General features: G+C 43.0%; 1 long non-coding RNA gene across 1 annotated transcript; it reads right to left on the reverse strand.

Moving 5' to 3' along the window:
* Window positions 1–1,268: 1,268 nt before the first annotated feature.
* Window positions 1,269–14,987, reverse strand: LOC115080860. The gene is made up of 5 exons (XR_003853690.1): window positions 14,769–14,987; window positions 3,623–3,909; window positions 3,256–3,518; window positions 1,774–1,922; window positions 1,269–1,636 (listed from the first exon to the last, which is right to left on the reverse strand). It is a non-coding gene; the product is annotated as an uncharacterized LOC115080860 (long non-coding RNA).
* Window positions 14,988–24,172: the final 9,185 nt, after the last annotated feature.

Below are 24,172 nucleotides of genomic sequence, written 5' to 3' on the forward strand. Positions count from 1 at the left end.
CATATTGCATCAAGCACCCAGGAGAGGTGGATGTGCATGCATCTAAAAAGCATGCGTCCACTTTGGACGCATGTTTTTTACAAGCATTATATTTCATTGGACTGAATGTTTTCAAGGCATTTCAGCCAGGTTCTAAGGGCTTTGATGAAATGGATCAGGGAGTACATTATGAAGTGGTAGGAGATGAAATGTAGTTTCTTTGATATAGCTGGCATGCCAAATATAATGGGCACAATCGATTGCCCCCATGTCACTCTTACCCCTCCCCCAATATGGGAGAGAAATGGTATACCAAAACAGGAATCATTTCCACTCCTCGAATATACAAGCTACGTGCAATGCACACAATTTGCATATGATCAGAGCTATCTTCAGGTTTTCAGGAAGTAGCCATGCAAAGTTCACGCTGGCTCCAAATTTCACCAAAGGGAAATGCGACAAAGGCTGGTTGCTCGGTAACTCAAACCAAAGCATAAGCTAATGTGTCAAAATGTAAGTTCTCTGGATTGTGAACAATTCCACTACACGTTAGCTCTCTGGGGTGGGTGCCGAAAGTGGAATAGTGCAGGCTTTCTGGTGCTAAAAGCGTGTACTATGCTGCCAAACAATCAAATGTTAGATGTCTGGGATGGGTACATGTAAGCTCTCTTGGGTGGGTACCGATAGCATGATTTATTTTGGTGCCTTGCACACAGCAAGTTAATGGATTGTTCAATTTCTAGTTTTTTGCAGGAGATGCTGGTAAGACATGGCTGCCCATGCCCCTGTCTGCACTATGTACGGCTGCAGAAATCCACTATAATGCGACAGCCACAGATCATATATTTGGCCTTTTGAAAAGCCGGTTCTGCTGCCTTGATCACTCTGAAGGAGCACCTCAGTATTCACCAGACTTCATGGGGTTCTGTATACTCCATAACATTACCCTCCAGATGGCATTCATATGGATGTGGATCCAGACCTGGGGCCAAAGCCGAATATGTTTGCCTCAGCTGAGGACAAAGATAATATGACCAGGGGAATGAGCTATGCCACAAGGTCACAGTGGACTATTTCAGAGGTATGTTTTTACATATGGTGGGGGAGGGGGAGTTGACAGGGTGGATATGGTTGTGTGATCTGCAAGGAAGGTAAATGTCATGAAAAGCACACACTGTGGCCTTCAAACTGTTTTTAAAATATGTTTTTAATATGTTATGAATTTTACTGTTTTTAATAAAATAACAGTTTTTATGACTAACAGGTCTTCTTCTTTGGTGTAACTCAGTTTTAAGACAGGCCCATAACTCACTTGCCCACCATGAAAAAAAAAAACAAAAACCACCAGAAGGAACATTTTAAGATTATTTCACTTCAAAGTGACTTCAAAGTAATTACATAAAATTCAAGGTTACATATTCAGCAAGTATCCAGTAACAATTTCAAGAGCCATGCTGACAGTCTGGGAAGCAGCATATGCAGGGTAGCATATGTAGCAAAAGTCCATAAATTCAACCAACAGATCCATAAACTGGAGACAGCCTGGCAAAGCAGACAAAGCATCCAAGAGTTGTTGATAATCCACCTTTTCAGCATAACAGTGGCAATGCGCAAGCAGGAATGGAACCACCATTCCTGAAGAATGCAGTGACAAGCACTGATCACGAAGATACAAAAAGGAAAAGAAAAACAAAAGTAAGAAATGCAAATCAGACCCTTAGAGATGTACTGTCCACCACCCACTACGGAACCAGCAGGAATAGTAAACAGGAATGTCAGTGTGTAAATACTCACAGGAAGAGAAGATGCGAGTATTAGTGGCGGGCCTAGCAATGGTAGAAACAAGGTATCCAAGTGGGAGAAGCATCTGAGCCGAAGGAAGAGCAGAACTGCAACAATTATTTCCTCCATACTGCAGCAACGAGGCACAACAATGCACCCACCTGCAAAAGAAGGGAAAAGAGAAAAACGTGAGAAAAACAAGCCCAAAGCTGTCCAGAGCCCACAGGGGAACCAGCATAAATTCAAAATACTGGAGTGTAAATACTCATGGGAAGAGAAAAGATGAACATCAATGGCAGGTCCAGCAATGGCAGAGACAAATGGGAGAAGTATCTGCTTAGAGACAAGGCGTCTGAGTGGAAGAAGCGTCTATGTCAGAAGGAAGAGTAGGAACGCAACCACTGTTTCTGCATATTGCAGCAACAAGCATAGATGATGATGCACCATTGGAAAATAAAGCCTCTTCCACCATATAGTATAAGAAGACACTGCAGTGGGGGTTCAGAGAAGGTCATTGATGGTCTGATATGGCAGATGACAGCTGATGTCTTCCTATTCTCCATGGGAGTTGGTTCCTAGGGTTGTCATTGGTGGTCCAGCATGGGCTAGGTGAGGTTCAGGGACAGTCATTGGTAATATGGCATGACAACAGACTGCGGATGTGTTCCTATTCTCTAGGGGGGGGGGGGGCCCATGCCCAGGAAACCTGATGGATAGAGAACCAAGAGAAAGCCATCAATGGCCTGGCATGATAGTTGAGTGCAGGAGAGTCAATGGTGTTCTGGCATAGGGTTTGGTCTAGATAAAGTCATGAACAATTCAGCGCAGTGGGAACTTGACTCGAGTACTGCTTCTATCCATGGTCACTACCACTGACTTTACATGGGAGGCTGCTGTGCTCTGTGTTTTCAGAACTGAAGGACGAATTATCCTCCTGGGGGAACATGAGCCTGATCGCCCAGGTAAGGGGTCCTGTTCAAATTCTGTATGATGAGTCTAGCCCTCATAGCACACAGACATTGTCATCAGATGAAGCTTTCACTTGACTAGCCAAAACATTGCCTGTGGCAGTGCTTTCCCTGGCAGAGATTCTGGACTCTCTCTGCATCTGTTGCACCTCCCTCTCCTCATGTGCTAAATCTCCTGGAGTATTGCTGTCCATCCTGCTATCATACTCACATTTGTACATAACAGGACTAGACCCTTGTATATATGAATCTTCTGTATATAGTGTTTTCCCATTAATGCTTTTCAAGTTACCCTCCAAGTTACATTCACCCCTGTTTTATGTACGTTCCACGTTCAGTTCCATGTAAACCGATATGATGTTTCAACGAATACCGGTATATAAAAAACGTTTAAATAAATACTGGCCTCAGCAAATTCCTGCCTTAACAACAGTTTCACAGTTACTTATTCTGCCATTGCATCAATGCTGGAAAGTGGTGTTCCTGTTGGTGGAAAAATGTCATATTGTAGAGCCCTACTACCAACCATAGTGGTGCCTGTAGCAATGATGCCAACATTGGTGCTACATCCGGGTTGTCTGTCAAGGATGTGTCTAACCATGTGAATTGGACTTCAACCATCTGGCTGTCATCTTGTGTAACAGGTGCCAGTGTCTCGCTTGGCAGCTGCAGACTGTCAGTGGATCGCTCTGCTGTTTCTATCGGAGATAGATCCAGAGGTGTTGGCTGGTACTCTCTGGCCTCACCCTCTGTGGCAGGCACCTCCATTGTCCTCCAGATGATGATGACCTGGGAAAATAAGAAAAGACACATGCGTCAAGTCTACTACATTCTTCTGATTCCCCCTCAGCCAGCTCTCTTCACCTCAGAGATACACTCCACAAGATACCAACCTTCTCTTTCTGCAGCCTCTGTGTCTGTGCCGCCAGTGTGGTCAAAAGCAAAGTAGTCCTTCTGAAGGGTCCTCCAAGACCAGCTCCTCCACCAGCGTCAGCTGCATGTCACATGGTGGACCTCCTCCAGTTCAGTACTTGGATCTCCCTATCTGTGCCATTTGACCTCGTCACTCTGGTATCCTGCTGTCAATGTTTTAGCTGGTCCACTCTCCGTAAAGTCACTGGCAATTTGCTGACATCCTTGGCGATGCTGACCCAGACATTCCTCTTGAACTTCAAGATGTCTTTATAAAATAATGAGTGGTTAGGAATGAGTAAAGGTTAATCAGTTGTTTACTCTTTCAAAAAGTACAAAGACCAGGGAATGCACAATGAAGTTACTAGGTAATACATTTAAAACAAATAAGTGAACATTTTCTTTTTACTCAATGCATAATTAAGCTCTAGAATTCATTGCCAGAGGATGTGGTGAAAGCTATTAATATAGCTGCGTTTAAAAAACATTTGGACAAGTTCTTGAAGGAAAAGTCCATTAACTAGTATTAAGGCAGAGTTGCAGAAATCCACTACTTATTCTTGGGATAAGCAGCTTGGAATCTATCTACCCCTTGGGATCTTGCCAGATACTTGTGACCTGGATTAGCCACAGGATACCGGGCAGGATGGACCTTTGGTTTGACCCAGTATGGCAAGTCTTAAATTCTTATGTTATAAGAAGAGTACCCACCACTACTAAGAAAAAAAGATCTCAGATTACTACTGCTACCATCACCAAGAGAGGAGACGAAGGCCCAGAAGAGCTGCTGCCACCACTGCTGACAGAGAAGGAAGGCCCGGGACTGCTACTGCTACCCACTATTGCTGTCAGCTGAGGAGGGAGGCCCATGACTAAAGCTGCTGATGCTGATTCTGACTGAGGAGGGCCAGGGCTGCTACCAATGGAGGAAGAAGGCCTGGGACCAGGGGCAGATTCCGGGTAAAGATTGGCCCGGGGATTTTCCACCCAGGCCGGCCCAGGAGATACCCGATGGTCTGCTGAGCATGGCTCTGTCGCGGACACACTCGGCAGACCACATGACCAGAGTGACCGGCCCACCGGGGAATGCCTGATCCCCCGATAAGCCAATCCACCCCTGCCTGGGAGTATTGTTGCACTGGGAGAAGAACTAGTAGGAAAAGGTTGAAGGTGCTGGGCAGGCACGACAGACAAGGGGAAATGATACTGGCCTGGGGAGATGGTTCTGGTGCTGGGCTGGGGAGAGGGGGAATGGAAATTGTACTGAGCTGGCAGAAGAGGAGAGGAGATGATGTGGGGCAGGAGAGATGATGCTGGCTAGAATTACAAATTTAGGAGGAGATTTACTAAACAAAGATATTTTACTGTGAAAGGGATGAAATAACAGTGGGTGGTCTCATGATATTTCGCCTCTTCCTAGGAAATATCATGGCAGAATCACCACTAAAAAAAAAAACAAGTGATGGTGACCCTCTTTGCACAGAGCTGTCATTGTTTAAAGGGCCATGTGGCCCCAAAACCCCCTTCCATGGTTCAAGTAAGACACCCCCCCCCCCCCCCACCCACCACCACCACCCTTCCTCTAGAGGCAGCCCAGCAGACCCTAAAATTTAAAAACATCTAAGAAATAATCTCACAGCGCACCAATGGGACATTGCCCCATCACGTGTCCAGCCAGCACTAATCTATCAGGTATGGGCGCAATGCTGCTGGGGACCCCGAGCATGCCTCCCTGGTGACCTCATGTCACTTGCAACTGTTTTACAAACATATGAATCTGATTTACTGAGGTTTTCTCCTACTCTGTCTGTGGAAGAAAAACACTTAGTAAAACAGCAACATAGAAAGCCAAATTGTATTACTCCATTAAGACAGATTTGGCAGATGATTTGGGATTAACTAAATTCGAAAAAAAATAAAACAAATTGGCTAAAATGTGTGGTACGTTTTCTGCCGGAATCTGGGTAATACTGTGGTATCAAGTTGTTCAAAGGTGACTGGGTATCTGTCTCCTGGCCATTAACCTCTTCTTTCTTTCATTTGATATGCAATCTCTGAGGCTTAATAAGAGTGCTCCCTTCTCGCCCACCCCTTTCTCTGCTTTTTATATAGATTAGTTTCTGGAAAAAGATTTAATTTCTTATTGATTAACCCCTTAAGTTAATTGGTCCTTGTCTGTAATTAACCTCCGTCTGTTAACATTATCCTTATGCAGATTCTTAAAAGGTCTCATTCCTTGCAGCTTTACTCAATTCAATTTAGCCTTTCCTCAATGTATCCCACCTGTAACCTACTCTAATTCTTCGCAGCCTTAGTCTTACTCTAAGCTCAGTGCCTCTTGCATGTTTTAATTGTGTGCAGTGCTTGTCTGTCCATCCTGACTGGTTTGTAAGCTCCAAGGAGTAGGGAATATCCATTCTATGTCTCTGTATAGCACTGCATACGTCCTGTAGGCGCTTCACAAATCATGATAATAATAATAGTTATCAAAGTCGCAAAGATTCCGCCCACTATTGATTCATGAATAGAGCCAATCAAATGTGACTTTTATTTTCTGTTCTTTTAAGCAAACCTATCCCTCGAATAGAGAAATTAAAGACAACATTTAAGATGCAAGCAATACTTTATTTTTAAATATTTATGGCAATTTTCAAAAACCTGCTGGGTGGGTAAAATAACCAGCTAAATTTACCCGGTGATTTATTTTAATAGAGATTCAGCCAAAACTAACATGTTTTTTGGGCTAAATATCCAGTTAGATAAAATCTGTCCAGCTGGTTTTAGGTCTCCCATTTAAGCAGCTGCTGTTGAGTGCTTGAGTTTAACTGATTAGCGCTGAAAATCCAAGTTAACCAGCTAAATGAATGCCTTTGGCCCCATCCCTTTTGTGACCAGCTAAATTTGTGTGCCTTGTGGTTCATGTGCACAAATTTAGCAAGTCAGTGGGGGGTGGGATTGTTAACCCAGTAGATCTCTCTGGCTAACTCCCTAGCAGGCCGATACAGTACTGGGCGCTCCGGTGGAGCGCACTGTTAACCAGCGATTGGACACGCGTTTTCGACGCGCTCGCTTTACCTCTTATTCAGTAAGGGGTAATAGGGCATTAAAAACACGCGTCCAACCAAACCCCCCCCCCCCCCCCCGAAACTAATAGCACCTGCAACTTGCAAATGCATGTTGATAGCCCTATTTAGTTATTCCCATGCGATTCACTAAGTAAAATGTGCAGCCAAGCCGCACATTTTACTTTCAGAAATTAGCGCCTACCCAAAGGCTGGCATTACTTTCTGCCGGCACCGGGAAAGTGCACAGAAAAGCAGTAAAAACTGCTTTTCTGTGCACCCTCCGACTTAATATCATGGCAAGATTAAGTCGGAGGTCCCAAAGTAAAAAATAATTTTAAATTAAAAAAAAAATTTTTTTTAATTGGCCTGCGGCTTGCAGGTTGAAAACCAGATGCTCAATTTTGCCGGCGTCCGGTTTCCGAACACATGGCTGTCAGCGGGTTTGAGAACAGATGCCAGCAAAATTGAGCGTCGGCTATCAAACTCACTGACAGCCGCCACTCCTGTCAAAAAAGAGGCGCTAGGGACGCACTAGTGTCCCTAATGCCTCTTTTTACCGCGGGCCTTCATTTAAATACTGAATCGTGCGCACAGGAGAGTGGCCTGTGCGTGCACCGGGAAAGCAGGTGCTTGCCTGCTCTACCGCGAATTTTACTGTATCAGCCTGATACAGATGTATCAGATGAAAATCCATTATTTTTATTTATTTGAGAGGTATACCAGCAAGGTTTTATCTTAATAAAACAGCAACTTAGTCACTTGAACCATCTAGCCATGTATGGGTCAAGCCCCTCATGGCAAGTACAGTTTCTTACAAACAAATGCTGTACATAGGAAGAGTCATTTCCAAAGGGATTTATATGGGTAAAACAGAATTTAAATTGCAGACATGGCCTTTGACAAAATTACCCATCCGATATCGAAGTAATTTTATGCATGTATGTCATGGTCGCGAGTTGGACTGACTGGAGGTGTTCTGGAAAACAGAGCTGGGGAGAGTTATGGACTTATGCACGTACTTCTGGGTTATTAATAAAGTCTCATGGGAATTTTCAAAGGAAAAGTGTGCGGACGTTTTAGCAGGTGGAACTTATGTGGGTAGATCTGGTGGGATAACTTTCAAAGTGGAACTTATGCATGTAGTCCGCTTTGACGGAATAAGCAAAAGCAGTTTTGCAAGTTATTTCTGAGAGGATGGAGGGACCTGAAGCAAAGGGATATCATGTTGCCCTTGCTTAGACTACAGCACTGTGTTTCTTAGGCATTGACATTTTCCAAACACTTCATTTTTAAAAGGGCTTGTAAAAGAGGGGAAATATTACCTTTTCTTACAAGCCTCATAAGAGAAAGATGAAGGAATAATCACAGTTAAATGAAATTCTCCATTGCCATCATTCGCAAAAGCTTCTGCTTATAGAAGCATTTTGCATATCTTTATCATTTTAACTTTCCGACCTCACTAACAATATTCAATATGGAGAGAGTTGGGCATGTCACAGTTTACCTCCTAGATCATTACCTCATGACGACTCTGGTCCATTTAAAACATGCAGCTTGCTGTGTCCTATGACTTAATTATAATTTACAATGTCTTACTTCAACAGTAAAGGTCAACTAATCAATTATAATTCAAACCTAAGCTTTCTCATGGTAAAATTTCTCTATACTACAGCTGTAAAATTGAATAAAATCAATAGAATTACCCTTTAACTAAAATACAGTGTAAATAAGCATTGTATGTTACAGGAAGAAAGCTTAATATAGAAATTAAGAACTTTCTCAATCTGCAATTCAATGATTATAGGAGGTCATTTTACTAAGCATTTTACCATAGAAAAAGAATGGGAGAAAACCTTTAGTAAATAATTTGTATTCATCTCTGAGCAAACTGCTGCACTGGTTATGAGTCAGTAGGTGTCAGTTGAACATGGCTACCGGGCATTTCACATATGGCACCTCAATGTTCTTGTCTGTATTCCTTTGGATGAAACCAAGAAGGAGAGAAGACCATACATCTGTAAAACCAATTACGCTTCTCAGCATGCCAGAGGATAGTAGTATCTCCAGGCCGGTGCAAAACTAGGCATCCTAGGCCAGAGGTGGCCAACTCCAGACTTCTTGAGCCATAAACAGGCCTGGTTTTCAAGATTTTCAACCTTTGACCTTTCAACCTTTCAAGATTTGACCTTCAACCTTTCAAGATTTTCAACCTTTGAGTTGTCAAAGGTTTTCAACCTTTGACAACTCAATAATGTTCTCTCTTTTTTAATGAGGCAGGTTTATTTACCTTGGTTTTATTTACCTTGGTCATTCTTTTGTTATCTCAGTGTTAATCTCTCTTTTGCCTTCTCTTCATTCCAAGTTGCATTTTATCCCTGTTTTATTGTAACTGCTACCTTATTCTTCTATCACATGTTAATGTTTTTAAGTTATTAAGTATTTATTCTGTTGTCACACCTTGTTATTTGTAAACCGGCATGATGCGACTCCCATCGCGAATGCCGGTATATAAGAAATTTAAATAAATAAAATAAATAAATAAATAAATAAGATATCCGCAATGAAATATGCATGAGATAGATTTGTATTGTGGATATCTTGAAAACCAGGCCTGTTTGTGGCTCAGAAGCACTGGAGTTGGCCACCCCTGCTCTAGGCAGTCTTCAGTTTTGCACCTCTCTCCTGAGACTTACCTACTACTGGCAGCTCTTGCACTTTTCTGCCACTGGTAATATGGGCTCTGCCAGAGACCCTGGGCCTCCTCCCATAATCCCCCCCCCCCTAAAGTGTGGTGCCATATACAGGGATGACCAACTCCAGTCCTCAAGAGAGGCAAACAGTCAGGTTTTAAGAATTACAACAATGAATATGCATGAGAGAGATTTGCATAAACTACCTCCTTTGTTTGCAGATCTATCTTAAGCATAGTCATTTTAGATACCTAAAAACCAGGCCTGTTTGTGGCTTTTGAGGATCGGAGTTGATCACCTCTGGCCTCATGGGAAGCACCACACTTGAATTATCTATCAACAGACAAAGCAGAGAACAAACACTGCATGCTACTATTGAGTGAGGAAATACGATCAGCTTTTTCTCTTCCTTTCACTAATCTACCCTTTAGTCTTTAGATCTCTTGTTCCCCTTCCACCCCTCCCCATTCCTCCAGGTGCAACCCCAGCACTCTACCCTTTCCCTGACCCTAGCATTCTTCTTCTTTCCCCATTCCTCGGCCCCAGCACTCTCCTCCCCTTCCCCCACCCCATTATAAATCACTCACTGCTCCTTGGCTTGTGCTCTGGAGCATTTCCTTCCTCTTCCACTAGTCTGACTTTAGTTGAGTCCAGAGCCCTGGGATCACAGATAACTGCAGAATGAGCTGTCCATTCCAGCCCCTCCCCTCCTGTTTCTCCCCACATGCAGCCTATTAACACAGCTAGCAGCACTTGGATGCGACTGCAACACTGCTTGTACAGGCTAGGGATGACCTTTCTGCTAAATGTGGTTCTGGAGGGACTTTGTAATTTGGAACTAAGATCTTCAGTAAATGCTTGAAACCCACATCAAGGGCAATCATTTCCCCAATGCTCCTGATTACAACTTTTGAGGCTGCATGCCTCCTTCCCCGGGATAGCGTTACCGAACACCACCCTATTTCCTCCATGGTGGGTTGTCGCTTCTGACACATGGCAGGGGGCTGTTGGCCTGCCACCTGACTGCTAGAAGGGGCTGAGGGCGTGGGATGACTCTGTTCCTTTTCAACCAACATAGACTACTGTAATGCATTGTTATTAAGTCTTCCTCAGTCTACCACTAGACCTATTCCAGAATGCTGAGGCTCGAATCCTGATGGTAAAAAAGAAAAGAAGTGTGATCACATCACACCAACATTTGGGCCGATACAGTAAAAATCGCGGGAGAGTGGGCAAGTGCCCGCTCTCCCGGTGCGCGCACAGGCCACTCTCCTGTGTGCGCGATTCAGTAAGTTAATTTATTTAAAATAGGGCCCGTGGTAAAAAGAGGCGCTAGGGACACTAGTGCATCCCTAGCGCCTCTTTTTGGACAGGAGTGGCAGCTGTCAGCGAGTTTGACAGCCAGGGGTTCGGAAACCGGACGCCGGCAAAATTAAGCATGCAGTTTTCAACTCGTGAATCGCAGGCCCATTTTAATTTAATTTTTTTTTTTTTACTTTTGGCTCCTCCGACTTAATATCGCCATGATATTAAGTCAGAGGGTGCACAGAAAAGCACTGCTTTTCTGTGCACTTCCCTGGCGCCAGCAGAAATTAACGCCTCCTTTGGGTAGGCGCTAATTTCTTAAAGTAAAATGTGTGGCTTGGCTGCACATTTTACTTACTGTATCATGCGGGAATGACTAATAAGGCCATCAACATGCATTTGCATGTTGCGGGCGCTATTAGTCTCAGGGGGGTTGGACACGCATTTTACCCCTTACTGAATAAGGGGTAAAGCTAGCGCGTCAAAAACGCGCGTCCAAATGCCGGTTAAAAGTGCGCACTATACTGTATCGGCCTGATTTTTAGCATTACATTGGCTACCAATAAACTCTAGAATACTATATAAAACAGCATGCATAATACATAATATAATCTATGGAAAGAAGACAGAATGGTTAAATACTGCACTACGGCTACATACTCCGCAAAGAAATTCGAGATCAGCCAATAAAGGACTCCTATCAATTCCCACAATTAAATCAGCACATCTTGGCCAAGTAAGAGAGAGAGCGCTGTCAATTGCAGGATCAAACCTGTGGAATACGCTACCATCTCAATTAAGGCTGCAACAGGATAAAAACAAGTTTAAAGCTAAACTTAAGACATGGCTGTTTAACGCTGCTTACATTGAAAATGAGAAATATGTATGCACACTAGCTTAATATCTACTTCTTTTAAAAATGCTAGAAACGCTAAATTAGTGCTTTTAGTATTTTTATCGATTTAATACCTGTTTTACTATACTTTACTTTTAATCTTTTATTTTAACAGTTAATGTGTTTTTGTAATTTCTATTCTTTTAATTATTTTAGCTGTTAATTCTTTTATGACTGATTGTAATTTCATTGCTTTTATGTATTTATTGAAATGTTAACTGCTGTGAAGGCTATGCTGAGACAATGGTATATAAATGATAAATAAACCTTAAACCACTTTACACTGCCTGGAAAAAGGGGTCCCCTGATTGGTACTGCCACTATCCCGAGATGTCAGTACTGTTGGGTGTTGCTTCTGCATATGATGCATCATGCCAAAATGAATTAGATGTCCCATTTGCTTGCCTCTGCTAATATCTCTGGCACAGTAATTACACTGAGCAAAACGTGGGTCCTCCCTCACTTTAAAGTGGCTCCAGATCACAGATTTCTTTCATGATCCCTTCTCTATAGCCTTCGGGGTGGATGCTGGCACTGGAGTTGAAGTAGTGAGTGCACTCTGAGAAGCAATACCACCAGGTGCATCAGTCACACTCTGTGCCTGTGCTGACTGATCTTCCTCCTCATCATCATCAGTTTCATCTCTCCCCCCCTGCCACCAGCACTGAAGTGGAGGCTGAGACAGAACTAACTAATCCTCCTATACCTTCTTCAGCTATTAATTCTTCCATTTCTGATGATGAGAATCCCACACAAGATAATTCTTCATTGGAATCAGAAGCAAACAGTGTCTGTGCAACATTGTCAGCACTAACTAGAGTCTGCTGTCACACTGCTGTTTTTGGGTCTCACCCTTTTGTCTTGCATGACTTAGCCTCCCCTTCCCTCACCTCACCTCCAAAACAGGGTCAGAAATAGGTGGTGGCAATGTATCATCTTTAAATTTCATTTTTTTCTGGATGGAACTGCCTGCCCCTCCAGAGATTTTAGATTGGAACAACTCCCTTTTTAACTTTAATGGGGGACTGGCACTGCCTTTTGAAGTGTTTCCTCTGCCAGTCACAATCACTCATCTACCTTTCCCTGACATCATGGATTTAATGTCACTGCCTATTAGGGATTTCAATTAAAAGAATTGTTTCTTTATTGGTGACTGGACACCTTTGTACCAATATATGTGCGTGTGGAAAACTACACACACACACAGAAAAGACTGGAAGCCTGACCAAGCCCAATTCCTACAGTGATGCTGCTTGTTCTTTGAAAATACCAACTCCCAGACAGCCACTGCAACTCTCACAGTATCTCCCACCCACACCACCCAAACCCTGCCTGCAACATACCCCAGGGGGTAAGATCAGCAGCAAAATGCCATTGCTGGCAGCTTGTCTCAGTGGGAGAGACAGAGAGACAGTCTGAGTTCATTTTAAAAAAATGCAGTAAAAAAAAGCCTGGCTGGCACAGCAGCAAAAACAAACAAATTTATTTCAATGGAAAATTCTATCAAAGTAGCAAGCAATAGCAATTGAATACAGATTTGAGACACTCAGAGACTAGCTCTGAGTACAGCAAGTTGCAACCTCCTCAGACAAAAGTCAAGAAGAAAGTGCATGGCGCGCCGCGTGCTATGCTTGCTTAAGGTAGAAATACAGCAGGAACAGCATCACGGAACACTGAGAGCAGCGATTGGCTGAATTAGAAAAATGCTTCGCTCTGATACGTTGGCATTCTGGTCTCCTTGCCAATCTCTCTGACCCACTCTATGACAGGGCTGTGAGGTCACTTATGACTCACAGGAAAGGGCTGGTTGTTGCTATGGATACTCCCTCATGGCCTTTTCCTATTTCAAACAGCTGCTAAGAAAGTGTGAACCAAAAGAATGAAACTAATATATGTTATGTTATGTTTAATTCATGGGGGATCGCCATGCGTTTCGCGGACCCACGAATCAAATGAACAGGGACCTATTCGTAGCGGATTGCACATTCGTTGAAAACAAATGCACATCCCTAGTGGAAATACCACAGAAAGGTCACATGAAAGAGGAAGGAAATAAAGAATAAGGAGGGGTAGAATAAGGTGGGGAGAGGGAGAAACATTCAACCAGGTTAGGATGGGAAAAGTACAGACACCTTTAGGAAATGTGTGGGAAATGCTGGCTAATTCTTCTAGGAGCTCTTTTTTCAAATTGCATATTTCAAAAATGTATTGTTTCCAAACAAAGGGATAGCAAAATGGGGATGGCATATTCAGAAACATTCATATTTCTTCACTCTACCCTTCCAACCACCCCAATATGCTTCAATATGTCATTGAATGCAGCAGATGTGAACTGCAGGGACCAGAGCATACATAAAATCTTTAAACATTATTATGGTAACTGCAAGCCTTTGTGTAGCGGAATTAAAATTGTGTCAGACTAACTAATACGAGTCTTCTAAAGAATCTAAACATTTCTTTCCCTCCAAAACTAATTTGTTTTCTGATAAGTATAATGGGTATTTGGCCATCTGCAAATCAGTCTGCAAATGTCAGTAAATACCAACAATCTAACCAGACAATATAGTATAATCCATCTAACATTATTTCTAGCATGCATGAAGCAAAGCAGATTATTTAAGAACACAGTGTGATTTCCTTTCCTTAAAATGTGCCCACTGGAAACTCAAGATCTGAAAGGAAGAATTAATGAGGCTTGGTACTAGTGCTTCCATGGTTATTTGAGCAAATTTCCTAAGGTTTTCAAATCTAAATTTCTTCTAGATGTACAAAAGCCAGGGACGCTGCAGTAATGAAGTCTAACAAAAAGTACATTTCACTTTTCAGCCTAGATTCTTAAAATCTTGAAAATCAAAGTTTGTGAAATTATAATCAGTAATATTGTCAGTTACATAATTAAACAAAAAAGGCTCTACTCAGGCAAAACTCTTTACACTTGATTTATTATTATAATAAATGGAAAACAGAGCAAAAATAATCAGGGAAATGATTTTCAAAAATGTTGTACTCTTCTAATTGCTCTCTCTTCCTAAGACACAAATAAAGAGCTTACTGGCCTACGGTGACTTTTGTCTTCTGCCAGAGCCTGGAGAGACAATCTTTGGGCCTGTGCTCTCTCTCCTTCCAGGCTTTGAGGAAAAAATTGTTGAGCTTGCACGCATGCTATCCCTACCTTCCAGAGCCCAAGGAAGGGATCCCTGATCTGTGCTGATTCTCTTTCCTCCTGAAGAAGGGGAAGGGAATCCTCCAGCTTGTGATGATCACAACATAGGAATCTGCATGCACTGTGCAATGAAGCAGGACGGACAATGGTGATCGGTGTGAAAGGGATTCTTTATTGCTGTTAGCCCAACTCTGGCCGAGTTTCGCTCTCGCAGGAGCTGCCTCAGGGGCTACTATAAGAACAATGTTGATTAAAAATTACTCATAACTGACATACATACACATTGACAAATAAACATAGATGTGAGTTAATACATATAAAATGTCATCAACTTAAAAAAGTGACATAAATAATAAAACATATGTAAAATATTAACAATACTTTAAAATGAAATAAAACAAAATAAAAATAAAACCACACAGTGGTGTGCTCATATTATAGCAATATATAATTAGCTTTTACTACATGACCTTATAGAACTTACGATCATGACATGCAAGTCCTGTGTGTATGTATATGTCTGAAATCAAAGGGCGTGGTATTACCAGGAGAAAGTCATTAATGAGAAGGACTTGTATTTAAATATTCAATACCTGTACCAACGGTTGCTTGTGTTATCTCACATAAATAATATGGGAACTTCACACCAAATCAATTGGAATTACTGGGAAATAAAGAGGGAACACATGATGTCATATGGAAAATGTACAAATGCTCACATATGACAACTATGATGATGAATGGGGAATATTAAAATGAAAATAAGAATTAAAAAAGAAGCAATGTGATAAAAAACAAAAAAAACAATAAAAGTGAAGATTCAAGTCAAAAGAATGAGCACTAAAATAATATAAAATCCAGTAAATCCTGGCAATTGGATTTTTCACTTACTGGTAAGTTGATTCAAACGTAGAACAAACAAATTGTCCTTTTAAGTGTAGTGGTGTGTTTTTTTGAAAGAAAAAAAAAAGCCACTCTTAGGGCCTCATTTTCCAAACGTATCGCACGCGGTAAGGGACGTTTCGCACGCGAAATGTCCCTTTTCACGTGCAATACCAAAATGGGGGCAGAGTTGGCCCCGGAAGAGGAGTCGTCGGGGCGTCACCGGGGCAGACTCCGCGATGACGGGCATCTGCCTATTTCGCTCCCAATAGCTACACCTCCTATAGTGGCACTATTGGGTGCGAAACCGGCAGCAATCGCTGGATGCCTGGAATGGCCAATCTGCAGAGATAAATGCAACCAAAACCATGACAAAATGTAAACATGTTTTGGGTAGACACTGAGCATAGTGGTAAGGACAGGTGGGGGGAAAAGGAGGGGGTTCAGTCATATGAAATGTAGATTTACAAGCCAATGGGTGGAATGTGACCAACAGGTGTGATAGGCATCCAAGATGACTGGGGTAACTGGTATGGAGCAGCCACAGTTACAAATCTAAAGCAGCAATACAGCGACATTGGGTTTTCATATGTCTTGGGTAACACTGGTAAACAAAGTTTTTGTTTCCTTCAGGCATTTTGGTGTTCCAAATAGATTTTTTTATGCTGATCACAAATATTACTTCAAAATTTGTACATTTGAGAAATGGCCAATTTTGTGTTATAATAGTTGTGAAATTTTAAAACAATCTCGCATACATATATTTTCTTGCTAGACAGTAATTTTTATGAGTTTTAAAATTCATGTCGTATTTTTGATGGCCATAAAGCAACGTAACATGAAACAGACTAACGTTTTTTTAAAATACACCAAGAATCTCTGCCTGATCTTGCTTGGGCAAGCCCTAGCTCGGCTGCAGGATTCCAACTTGTTTCCATGTCGCAGCCTTATATAAGTAGCAGCATTGAGTAGTCTCCTATGCAATGTCTGTGTGAATGAGCGAATCGTATCGCTAAAACTGTTGAGTTTAAAGCTTGTGGATTTAATTTCATATATTCTATGAAATGTCGGGCCAATGTCGTAATAGCCATGACACGTTTTGTTACATCTGTGGTGAGTTTACTCTGAAAGCACAGAAAAGGAGTATGACTGCACACATTAAGAAGGCATACAAGTTATACTTTGGGTGCAAAACTGGTGACCAGGACAGAGCATGGGCTCCTCATATATGTTGCGCATCTTGCGCCAGTAGTCTGCGAGCTTGGCTGAAAGGTGTACGACCATCCATGCTGTTTGCCATCCCAATGATATGGAGGGAACAGAAAGATCATATAACTGACTGTTACTTCTGCATGACAAATGTATCAGGATACTCATCAAAGAACAAGAAGTTTATTGAGTACCCTAACCTTGCATCGGCAATGAGACCAGTGCTGCAAGATGACAGTCTTCCTGTTCCAAAACTGCCAGAGGTGTGGACACGTGATAATGAGGATGAGGAGGTAGGCGATGATGGCGAGCCACCGCAGATGGAAGCTGCGACTGATCCTGACTTTGTGCTATCAACATCCAATGATCCTCATTTAATATCTCAGTCAGAGCTGTACGATCTAGTCAGAGATTTGGCTTTATCGAAGAGTCAGGCAGAGCTGCTTGTGTCAAGGCTGCAAGGATGGAATCTTTTGTCATCTGATACAAAAATTTCAGTATTTCGCAGCCGTCATGAAGATTTGATAAAATATTTCAACCAAATAGATAGTCTGACTTTTTGCTGCAACATCAATGGATTGTTTTGTACTCTCAGATGTGACCTCGACCCAACAGAATGGCGACTGTTTATTGATTCATCAATCTTAAGTTTGAAAGCTGTTTTGCTGCACAACAGCAATATCTACCCATCAAAGAAACATATGAGAACATGCAGCTACTGCTGAACCACACTGAGTACTCGAGGTACAACTGGAATTTGTGTGGTGATCTCAAGGTAGTTGCAATTCTACTGGGTCTGCAGCTTGGTTATACCAAGTATTGTTGCTTCCTTTGTGAGTGGGACAGTCAAGCAAGAGATTTGCATTTCGTCAGAAAAGTCTGGCCTCTCCGCAAGAAGTTGGTTCCAGGGCAGAAGAATGTTGCGCACGACCCATTGGTGGATCCAAGTAAGATATTTATTCCACTTTTGCACATCAAACTTGGGCTGATGAAAAACTTTGTTAAGGCAAAGAACAAACAAAGTGAAGCCTTTGATTATTTGCGGCAAATGTTTCCAAGCATAAGTGATGCCAAGAAAAAAGAAGATATTTTTGTTGGGCCACAAATCCGAGCTGTGATGAAGGACAGCCACTTTGATGGTCTTCTGCAAGGGACAGAACGTGTGGCGTGGACAGTCTTCAAGAATGTTCTTTGTAACTTTCTAGGCAACTATAAAGCAGCAGACTATGTCGAACAGGTTGAAAATCTGCTTCAGGCATACAAATTGATGAAGTGCAACATGTCATTGAAGATACATTTTCTTCGTTCCCACTTGGACTTCTTCCCAGACAACCTTGGCGCTGAGAGTGACGAACATGGTGAAAGGTTTCATCAAGACATTGTCAAAATGGAGAAACGGTATCAAGGCAAGTGGAACCCCTCCATGCTGGATGAATATTGTTGGACTCTCATCCAGGAAGTGTCGGACAGTGATTACAAATGAAAATCTGCTGCAAAACATTTTTAGTTTTGTTTTCTGGTGCCAACATTGCCATTATTGCTTATGCCACTACAGACACGTAACAATGCTTAATGTATATCGCACTTTTCTGGAAAATGGTACGTGATACAGACATAATAAATGCATATTTGTGTTAAAATCTACTTGTTTCACCGAAGGTTGTGGAGGAAACAAAATGTTCTCAGAAATTTGTTTACCAGTGTAACCTACACGGTGAGCATGCTTGGGACAGATATAGAGGGCAATGGTGGAAACAGGATTGAGAGGTCAGATAAAAGACATAGGAGAGAATTGCTGTTGATTAAAGGTTTGGAACTTATATCTCATCTATCCAAAGTGGCAGAAAACTAGAGACAAGTACAACTGGGCAGACTGAATGGGCCAATTGGCCTTTATCTACCCTTTTCAAGTTGTGTTAAAGATTAGAAACAAAGATTGATACCCAGTTGCCTCTAAAACTACAGATATGGGCAGTGTTAAAGTCTGGCTCTTTTAAGTTGAGGTTATTATGCCAGCATAGATACATACTGTCAAATGTATAGTAGTCCAGGCATTTGTTTTTTCTTCTCTGGGCTATTGTAGCTTCCTTTATGTAAGTCTTCCCCAGTAGCATGAGGGGTTTTACAGCTACTTAAAAATTCTACAGCTTGATTTATCCTGGGTAGGCCTATAAGGGAGTGTGGGACCCAAATGGGACCACAACTACATTAATAATTGCCTATTGGTCAGAGAATAAAGTTTAAGATATTGTGTCGAGTTCATAGAGTAGTCAGTAATGCTGGACGGCAATTCTGTCCAATTTACTAGTACCATGCTCTCCAGTTCAGACACTACATTCTTCAAATAAGCAATTGCTAACTATACCTTCTGCCAAGCAGGTCTATCTTAAGGAAACACGAAGTTGTGCCTTCTCAGCGGTTGGGAACTCCATGCCAGTAGAATTACAGGCCATCAATGATTATGTTATATTTAGGAAAAATGTAACCCTTGTCTTAGAAGGGGCCTTATTCTCCAGGATACACAAAAATAATTTACGTCTCTGGAGCTGTTTTCCTGCTAATTTCCCCCTCCTTCTTGTGACCCCAGGGGTGAGTCCTTTCTTCTGTGTTGCTTTTGGAATAGGTGGTTGGGTAAATCTCTCTCCCTGTGTGCCTGTGAATCAATTGAAATACTGTAGTGCTGCTGGACTGGGACAGATGAGCAGGACACAGAACTGGGTGTTCAAAAGATAGTTTACTGATTTTTTTTCAAAACTGAATCAATGTCCAACTTGCAAATAAACTGATATTACGGCTAGATATTACTTCTCTCTGTGTACATGGTGGTGACTCGGGTTCCTGGGGTGATTCCTAACACTCCCGCACAGAGCGTGTAAATGGCCCCCAATCTTAGGGAAATCCTGATCTGCTTGGGATCCCATTAAAATAAAACAGTCCTACCTGAGCTCCAAGTTGTTTTCTTCTACCCAGCCTGTGCCTGTGACCCAGGGGGAGATACAATGGTGGGTCTCCAATCTTGGTCAGCTTTCTCAAAATTCAGTTCTTTGCGACACTCCAGAGGGAAAGGTATGTTGCATCAGAGATCAGGCACTATGCCCACTTTCCAAATGAGAGAAGGAAGTAACAAAAACCTCCTCTCAATAAAAAGAAAAAAAATTACTTAATGGTCCTGAAAGACTACTTTTGGCAGTACTTCTGTTACTGAAGTCCTTCTCTGTCTTAGAAGGGAACTGATAGATCTTCAGTGTCCTAGCCTCCGAATCCGCATTCCAGAAAAATAACTCACAAATAAGAAATCTTCCTAAATAAAAGCTCAGCTCTAACTCTGACGTGGATCCTTAACAGCAGGTAGTGCCTGGAAAATATTTCCCTCCAAAACATCTTCAGTAAGGGAGCAGGCTTCACTTTAAAGGAAACTACAAGAGCTCCTCTCTCTTCAAACTCTTAATTCAAATGCCACACTTTCTCCTAACCGAGTCCCTGTTTATAAGAAAGGTTCACCCATGCAGGCAGCCTCTGGAGGAGGTGCAGAACTATGGTATCCCTTCTAGCTGGCTTGTGGGATACTAGGAACATCTAGTGGCTGAGTTGCCATAAAAAGTTTTCAGGAAGCCTTTTTAAAGAGTTAATAGGTTTGTTGAGAGTTTTTAAATTTACTGTAAATTTATTAGAAAAAGACCTGAGTGTGCATATTGTTTTCTATATTGTTGTATGTGTTTTTATCTGTTTATGAATTTTATATGTTTTGCTGTACTCTGCCCAGCACAACTAGTCTGATATGGTCAGAATAGAAATTTTATAAATATATATAAATGATTTACTATGTTTTGAATAGCCATCCTTCAAACTCCACTTCCTCACCTCTACCCTTATCCCACAACCCACATATCATTTTTTCCAATTCAGTTTAAAAAATTAAATATTTTGGGTGTCCATTTTCTGAGAATTTACTCAGGGGAAAACTGAAATGTAATAAATGTGTATCTTATTTCATTTTTAGTGTGTTTTAGAAACAAAATAAACTTATTTCAATCTGTCTATCCATCTGTCTATGAGAGTGACATCACAGGCAAAAGACAGAGGTGGGCAGAAGAACAAACCCAAAACACAGGGTATTGGCAGAACAAAGTCTACAGCATTCTAATTGAACACCTTGAAGAAATTGGTATATCTGGAGTTCCTCTTCGCTGGTTTACATCATACCTAAGCAACCGACAATACAAAGTTAAAATTGGAAACAATGAGTCCAAACCAATCAATCTAACACAAGGCGTTCCACAAGGATCCTCTTTGTCCTCCACCTTATTCAACATTTACCTACTTCCCATCTGCCACCTCCTCTCTGAACTCGGTCTTCCACATTTTATATATACGGACGACGTGCAGATCCTCATACCTGTAACTGACACTTTCCCCAAATGCCATTAAGACCTGGGAGTCTGCCCTCCAGGTAATCAGAAACCTTCTCTCCTACATCAACCTCGCCCTCAACATCTCTAAAACCGAGCTGCTAACAATCTCGCCCCATAACATCAATTCCATCTTCCCCTCCCTTTTCATTCTACTCCCCAACTTTTCATTCTCACAACATGTACGCAACCTGGGCGTCACTTTGGACAACCAAATCAACCTAAAAAAATTCATCAATTCTACACTAAAAGACAGCTTCTTCAAACTTCACACTCTAAAAAAACTGAAACCTTTACTACACTTCAATAACTTTCGTACAGTCCTGCAATCCACTATACTATTGAAACTCGATTACTGCAATGCCATCCTGCTCAGGGCCGGCGGAAGCACTAGGCGAACTAGGCGGTCGCCTAGGGTGCCAGCTTCCCGGGGGCGGCACTGCCCCGGTAAAATTAAGAGAGCCGTAGCCTGCCCCGGTAAAAATAAAAGAGCTGCATTAAGCCGCCACCCCCCCCCCCCCCCGATAAAAATAAAAGAGCCGCTGCCGGCAGCCCGCCCCTGCCCCGCGGTGCAAAAAAAAAAAAAAAAAAGCTGTTGCATCCGCGGCTGCCCTTTTCTTCTTCCCGCCCCCCCCCCCCCCGACCCGGAACAGGAAGTGATGCGCGGGAAGCAGTGGCGTAGCCACGGGTGGGCCTGGGTGGGCAGGTGCCCACCCAACTTAGACCCAGGCCCACCCAACTGGCACCGGAACTGCAAGGCTGTCGCGGGATCCCATCCCCGCGACAGCGAACAAGAGAACCCACGCCTCGCGCGCCATCACGGCACACATGGGGAAGCGCTGCTGCGGCCGCATGGCCAACCGGTCTTCCTGTTCGGGGGGGGGAGCGGAAGCGCCGCGCACAGCTTCCGCTTCCTCCCCCAATGCAGGAAGATCAGCTGCCTCTCCTGCTGCCACCCGTTCTCCTGCTATCTTCGGGCCAAACGGCCCGCCGAACTTCCTGTTTGGGGGAGCGGAAGCGCCGCGCACAGCTTCCACTTTCTCCCCCAAAGCAGGAAGATCAGCTGCCTCTCCTGCTGCCACCGGCCTCCTGCTATCTTCAGGCGTCGGGCCGTACTGCCCGCCGATCTTCCTGCTTGGGGGGGGGGAGGGAGGAAGCGGACATTGTGCGCTGCGCTTCCGCTCCCCCCCCCCCGACAGGAAGTTCGGCGGGCAGTACAGCCCGACGCCCGAAGATAGCAGGAGTCCGGTGGCAACAGGAGAGACAGCTGATCTTCCTGCTTTGGGAAAGAAAGCGGAAGCTGTGCACGTGCTTGAATGTGTATGTGTGGATGAGAATGGGAGTGTGTGTGGGTGAAAACTGGAGCCTGGGTGTGTATGTGGGTGAGAATGGAAGCTTGAATATGTGGGTGAATGGGAGCTCGAATGTGTGTATGTGTGGTTGAGAATGGGAGCCTGGGTTTGTGGGTGGGTGAGAATGGGAGCTTGAATGTGTGTATATATGGGTGAGAATGAGAGCCTGGGTTTGTGTGGGTGGGTGAGAATGGAAGCTTGAATATGTGGATAAGAATGGGTGCTTGAATGTGTGTATGTGTGGGTGAGAATAGTACCTTAAATGTGTATATGTGTGGATGAGAATGGGAGCTTGAATATGTGTGGGTGAGACTGGGAGCATGGGTTTCTGGGTGAGAATGGGAGTCTGGGTTTATGTGTGTGGGTGAGAATGGGTGCCTGGATGTGCATCTGTGTGTGCATAAGAATATAAGCCTGGGGAGGGGTGAGAAAGTGAGAACTTGAATGTGAGCTTGTGGGGGGGGGGGGGAGAGCATATGAGAGTGACAGCTTGAGTGTGTGAGAGGGAGTCTGTGAGAGAAAGCGTGTATGTGTGTGTGTGTGTGTGTGTGGAAGGGAAGAAGACAGTAATAGAAGAAAGACACTGAAAAGGAATTAGGAAATGAGCTATAAGGGAAAAAATGGGAAAAAGAGACCAGGACCAACTGATTAGAAAAATACAAAGATCAGACAACAAAGGTAAAAATATATATCTATATTTTGAGATGTTAGCAATTTAAATATAAGCAACACAACCGCTCTCTCAAAATTTATGGACAGGTAGGAGCCGTGTATAAAATCGTAATAATAAGAAGGCTAAAGTACCACAAATCACCGTGAATTATGTTTGTATCATTAAGTAAACCTCATACTTAGGGGTAGATGTGAATGCTATGCTGCATAATTTGGCATTATTTATCAGTAAAAAAACAACTAGTAGACCTGCATGCCTACAGTCCACCCATGTTAACCTTGTGCCCACCCAAAAAATCAATTCTGGCTACACCACTGGCGGGAAGGAGAAAGAACCGTGCCGCATGAAAAAAATAGCGGCGACAGCAGCATCGGCCCCTGAGCAATTGAAGCAGCCGGTAATCGGGAAAGGAGTCAGCAGCACGAGCCTCCTGCGGCCGATGGGATTCTTCCTTCTTGGCCTGTGGGGGCTGGAGGAGGCTGCGGCAGCTACCATTTGTTCTCGGGGGGGGGGGGGGGGAGTGAGTGAGAGAAAGAGAGAGAAGCAGCCAGCTAGCCTGTGTGTGATTGAGAGCCTGTGTGTAAGTGAGAGAATGTATTTGATCGAGAGCATGTGTGTGTGATTGAGAGAAACTGGTCAGAGAGCTGATGTATGTGTATATGTGAGAGACAATGAAAGTGACTGCTCAGAGAGATGACTGATGTGTGAGAGTGTGAGACAGTCAGGGATGTGACTGATGTGTGTGTGTGTGTGTGTGAAAGAGAGAAAAAGCATGGAAGTGAGAACTCTGGGTATGTGTGTGAGAAAGAGAAAGTGATTATGGGAATGAGAAGCCTGTGCATGTGGAGAGAACAAGCATGGGAGTGAGAGACTGGTGAGTGTGTGTGA

This window comes from Rhinatrema bivittatum, chromosome 1 (genome assembly GCF_901001135.1).
Source record: "Rhinatrema bivittatum chromosome 1, aRhiBiv1.1, whole genome shotgun sequence".
NCBI lineage: Eukaryota > Metazoa > Chordata > Amphibia > Gymnophiona > Rhinatrematidae > Rhinatrema > Rhinatrema bivittatum.